This window comes from Phyllobates terribilis, unplaced genomic scaffold (genome assembly GCF_046119375.1).
Source record: "Phyllobates terribilis strain yellow unplaced genomic scaffold, ASM4611937v1 Scaffold_4__5_contigs__length_816908805, whole genome shotgun sequence".
In the NCBI taxonomy this organism is placed as follows: domain Eukaryota; kingdom Metazoa; phylum Chordata; class Amphibia; order Anura; family Dendrobatidae; genus Phyllobates; species Phyllobates terribilis.
The window spans coordinates 519,897,467-519,903,466 of NW_027362764.1; the positions used below are offsets into that span (position 1 = coordinate 519,897,467).

The 6,000-nt window shown below is 41.4% G+C and overlaps 1 protein-coding gene across 2 annotated transcripts in view; it reads right to left on the minus strand.

Annotated features, from left to right (window-relative positions):
• The window catches only part of KCNG2 (potassium voltage-gated channel modifier subfamily G member 2), a 344,727-nt gene that overhangs the window by 309,389 nt on the left and 29,338 nt on the right, over positions 1 to 6,000 (minus strand). The window lies entirely within an intron of this gene.

Sequence of the window (6,000 nt, forward strand, 5' to 3'; positions counted from 1 at the left end):
AATGGGAAGATTTGCACATCTTTTGTGTGTTTGGACCATTTCCTGATTTTGACTTACAAATATTGATGCAAAATACTGAACAAAATGCTACCATGTGTACGTAGCCTTAGAATAGCAGAAGGTATCTTTATTTAGATTCTGAATAATTAATCCCCAAAGTAATCAATCGTACAGTATTTCTCATGTAGCAATAGATGACAAGCTATACACGTAGTATCACTTGTGAAGAGAAGACAACTTATGGGCAGGATTGTTAAAGCAATAATTGGTAAAACGTTTATCGTTGCACCATTCCGAAGCTTTCGTAAAAGGGAAAGAGTCAGCAGGTTTTTGCACCCAAACTAATATAACCTATGTAAAGTCCCTGTCTTCACCTCTGTTTTATAAGTCCACGTCTTTGTTTTATAGAAATTCATTGGCAATTTCTTATGCAAAAGAACTGCCAGAGCTTGGCCTTACACTTACAGCTCTCTGGCCTCTCTCCCTCTTCCCTTGCCAGCTGCCGGCCTCCTGTCAATGACTGATAGGCACATAACGATCGCAGTCGCAGAGGTTGCCACTGTGACTGGGCCCATGCGGAAGGGGAACCCACAGACGCCAATTTCCCTTCGGATGTTTGTCCTTAGACACACATTCAGGTGAGATGTATTATAGTACAGAAACCCGCCGCCTCTCTGCAATACATGCTGCTGGCAAATCAGAGGCCGAGAGCTGATATCGGCTTGCCAGTGACGTGCATCACATGGCAGTTACGTCATCAGCTGCTGGCTTCTGAACCGGCTGCAGAAGAGGATGCTGTGCAGCATCGGAACAAAGGAAGGTAAGAATAATCAATTGTTTCTTTTTAAAATGAGCTGGAGAAGAACGGAAGGGGCCCAGCATGGGTAACATTATACCAGAATGGTGGGCATTATATCAAGATGGGGGAGAAGGTTATAGTATGGGGCCCAGGATGGGGGATAGTATTACTGCAAGGAGCCAAGATGGGGAAGATTATTACAAGAAGGAGCCAGGATGTGGAACATTATTACATAGAGGGAAAACATGTATGTATTTTTAGAATCGAGAATGCTACAAGGGCCTGTACATCTGACCAACATGCAAGTAGGGGCCCAGGTCCAAATTTTGCACTGGGCCCCTACTGTCAGTCATTGATAGGAGGCCGGTGGTTAGCAGGGAAAGAGGCCGGAGAACTGTAAGTGCAGGCCAAGCCCCCTGCACTTGCAGATCATTTTCATAAAAATTTTCAGATGGATAACATGGAGACATGGACTTGTAAAACAAAGGTGCAGAAATAATCAACATTCAAAGGACTTTATGTATTGATGTTTGACGACAGGTTCCCTTTAAGTCAATTTCTGTAAGGGAAAATACCATCTTTCCTGATACATTTCCATGGTGAAGGTATACATGTAATCATAGTTACAGGTTGACAGTACGCTTCATGGAAGTGTGCAGTGCTGCTAACAAATGCAAAAACAAAATTTCCAATGGTGTTAACACAAATTATCTTGGTTTTCCAAATGTGCTTCACCTCACTTTTCAGTTGTACAAAAGATTTCAAAAGTTGTATAAAATTGCCAAACTCACCATTATCATTACAGTTTTACAAAAGTTTAAAATGTCTATTCAGCTGTATTTCTTTTTTTTGTATATTCAATATACCATATGGACAAAGGTTTTGGGACACCTACACATTACACCTACAGGAGCATTTATAACATCCCATTCTAAATCTATAGGCATTAACATGGCCTAGCTTCAATCTCCATTATAGTTCATCCTATAGTTGTTCTATGGGGTTGAGGTCAGGACTTTGGGTGGCCAATCAAGGTCTTCCAAACCAAACTATCCCAACCATGCTTTTATGGACCTTGCTTGGTGCAGTAGGGCACAGTCATGCTGGAATTCTGTAAGCAGCAATAAGAGCGATAACAAAGTAGATTTGCCTGATGAAACACTCTAGATGAGCTGTAAAAGCAACAAGTACAACAAGCAAAGGAACTCCAAGAAAGATAAAAATAGGTGCTACACTCAAAAAAGAGGACAGGACAAACGTAAAGAAATTGGGGCGCGTTCCTATCACTTTCACAGCTGTGTGTGGCACCCTGCCTCGCTTCATGGACACTATATCAATGTGGTATGTCTCTTGAAGGTTGCCGCTTCTTTCTTCACTTGAATATATTTACTCCTATACCTTGGTATAAGCCGTTTGGATATTCTATAGATGGATATCACCTCCCGTTACTCCCACGGTATATGCTGAGGCCTATTCTGATGAGGCAGGATGTCATATCACCCGACCTACTTTGTTCCCATGTTACATTTGTGTATTATGTATTTATATAATTGTAATTATATTGTAATTTTAAATATCTCTTTCTCCTTTTTTCAATCATTCAAAAGCAACAAGTACAACAAGCAAAGGAACTCCAAGAAAGATAAAAATAGGTGCTACACTCAAAAAAGAGGACAGGACAAACGTAAAGAAATTGAAAGTTCGGTCAGAGGTGATCTTCAAGAAAACATTCTCTCTAATGGAAGACTGAATGAACAACTTGACAGAAGAGGACACTCTTCAGGACATCCTTACATTTCAGCAAAATCTTTCTTTGACTTCTATTTTATCTTTGTTAAGAAACTGGGATGACAACGGTAAAGCGGAGGGTGATATTTAATAATAGAACTGTATTAAAGTGCATCCATAAGCAAATGTATACTGCTCTACCCACACAAATAGGGGGAGACTTGACAGCTCAGCTTAGCCATGCGGACAGAAGCCTGAGTCGAGCCGCCTAGGGGAGCCACTTCTCCTGAGCCATACACTTTTCTCTTTCAAATTCATGACCATGGGCAGCATGAACCTGCTGATGGGTTCCCTTTAAAAGTTCATATTGGATATTCCTATTCATTCATTAAATCGAGGTTGTGACATTAAAAAAACACAAAATGTCCCCCCTCCTTTGGTGCCCCAGCTGTAATCTGGGAGAAAAAATACTTTCTGCAGCATCATCACATGCAAAATTAATTATTACTCAGTGTCCATGTAAATCGGTGGGTTGTCTGTGTACTGCAGGACAGGGCAAGTCCTCCAGAGTAAGAGAAGCTCTTTGTAACTGCTCTCCACACTGGCCGAAAGATGGGCCTCCTGAAAAGTAGATCCCTTCTATTAACTCAGAGACTAGACTCATAAAATGCTTGTCTAATATCAGGCAGCAAAGTATTCAAATAGGATCTTACAGCCATGGATCAGGGTTATACAAATTTACCATCCTCAACATGCAATTTGTATTGTGAAATTTGGTGACAGATTGTTGGTTGATCTCATCAGTTCTGGCGCCACCAGTACATCATCTACTGTGTATAGGGATACCTAAGGTTTTTTTTTTAATCCTACGTACATTTCCAGAGGTATTGTCCTTTTTATTTATCGCAATTGGATTTTTCACTTGAAAAAGATGCTAGTCCAGCGTTGAAACGAGTTGTGGCAATAAAAACAGTTCAACTCATCTTGTCACCACTCAGCAATGAAACCAGATGTTGCAGAGTTGGGGCTCATCGTGGGACATCAGCATTGTGGATTATCGGCGGACAGGTGAGGATTACTTTGATTTTTTATTTATATGTTAATAAATGGGAAAAAGAGGGGAATGGACAGGGAGTGTTTTGTTCAATAAAAGGACTTTTTTGTGTGTGTCTTTCTTAAATTTGACTACGGGGTTAGTAATGGGGGTGTTTGAGACACCTCTCCATCACTAACCCCTGGGCTTGATGTCAGCTGACATCAACCCCAAAACCCTTACCTCACTTGCCAACACACCAGGGCAAGTGGGAAAAGCCGAGGCTAAGCACCAGAATTGGCACATCTAATGGATGCACCATTTCTGAGGCGGCTGAGGGCTGGTGTTATTAGTCTGGGAGGGGGCCAATATTCATGGCCCTTTCTCAGCCTATTACGGTCAGCCAGCAGGTGTCTGTTTAGCCTTTGCTGGTTATTAATAATAGGGGGGGGGGCACATCATTATTAGGGGGGTCCCTCTTTTCAATAATCAGTAAAGGCTATGCAGACAGCTGTGAGCTGATATTAATAGCTTGGGAACCCCATGTTTATTGCCCCCTTCCCAGAATAATAACACCGGCCTCCAGCTGTCTGCTTTCCCTCAGCTGGGAATTAAAAATAAGGGGGACCCCACGCCATTTTTTTCTTTTATTTATTTGCTAAATACATATACAGTAAGCTACACACGCAGTGCATTAATTATATATCACACTGACATCTTTATTACTATGCACAGGCGCCGGATGGTGAATACTCTCATCAGTGCTGCCTGCTTTCACAGCTATCAGAGAGACCAGTATACAGATGAGAGTAGTAGTTATTAGCCAACGCCTAACCAGCGGTAATGTTTTCAATGCAGGTCACAGCTGCTGGCTCACACGCTGTCCTTTGTGTTACAGCGTGGGAACTGCAGCGCTGTGACCGGCGGTAACGTCAGTAAGGTTACCACAGATCAGAGCCGGTGTTTTCCGCACTGTCACACAGATGACAGTGTGGGAAACGCCGCATGTTCGGCCCCCCCCCATTTGGTTTGGGCTCAAGTTCGGGTACCGTTCTGGTACCCAAACAAAACTTTTTTGTAAAGTTCAGCTGAACCCGACGGACCCGAACATCCACGGGTCCAACAATCCCTATTGGACACGTATTGCTATCGGCAGCTATAAAGGGCTGTGATAACAAGAACTTTAACCCAGCATTTTTAGTTGTAAAAATTTCCCTTCTTGTGATTGTCCATACCCATAAGATATTTATCTGCAGATCATCGGCAGATCCAGCCATAGGAGCCCAAAGACATTAAATTGATGTCAGTGGAACTCAAAGTTTTTATTTGCCAAACATCCAATTTTTATGGTGGATTCCCAACTCTGCCCTGACGGAGGGATCATGGAAGAGAAGAATTAGACATGATGAATTTCAATGCCTGATCGTTTTATTCCATTGAGAGATCATTTTGCCTTGCTCCGGCTTACTCCACTCTCCCAATAAAATCAGATGAAGCTCAGCCAAACTGAGCCAATCTTGGTCAAAAAAACTGACAGCTATCTAAGGTGTATAGTCATCTTTTTGCTAAAAACACATTTTCCACAGTATAAACAATTTTTTGTCTTGTGTATATATAGAGAGAGATATTGATCATTTGCATTACGCTTTTTGACACTAGGACATTAAATGCTACAATTCTAATAACTTTCACTAAGGAATGGGAAAAGTTGGAATCCCGAGTGACAAGTGTTCAGGATAATGGAACAGATTTCCGGCCCTTGGAAACAGTCTTATTTACAGAGATAATAATTAGGAAATTAACTGGTCATAATTATGAAGATTGGTGTGTAGCAATAAATTTATTTACCAAATGTATCACTTTCATATAACTGTCCTATCATCCTATTTATTGTGCAGTACACTTCAGTTATTAATGTGAGTGTAATATATTTGGAGGTTGCTCTGCCACCTTCAGCAATTCTCTCCTGTGCGCCCGGGTGAAGCAACTGAACGGGGCAAGGAATATCACAAAAAGTCAGTGGTTGATATACCTAACCATGGTGGTATCCTATCAACAAACTTTTACAATTCCTAATACCGTACCCTTCTTTACTAGAAGGTCAGACAAATACCCTACAGTAAGGGTGGCATCCGTCCTTTCCATGCTGCCCATCACAGCTGGTGCAGACTTTCTGGCTACCATTCTCTTAATATTATACTTAATCGATATTGCCGTCTACTATATATTGCATTATCAATTGAAGTACATGTAATTAGTTCATTATCAAACCGAAGGCTGGAAAAGATAATGATTATATCCATACAGGGAACATAATTCATGCAATTGTGAGCGTGAATTAATTAAAAAAAAAAGGCAGCAATATCTGCCGGTCTTCCTCCTGCGGAAATCCTCTCCTCCTGGGTCATCAATGTGATGTTACAACAAGCTACGGTGAACT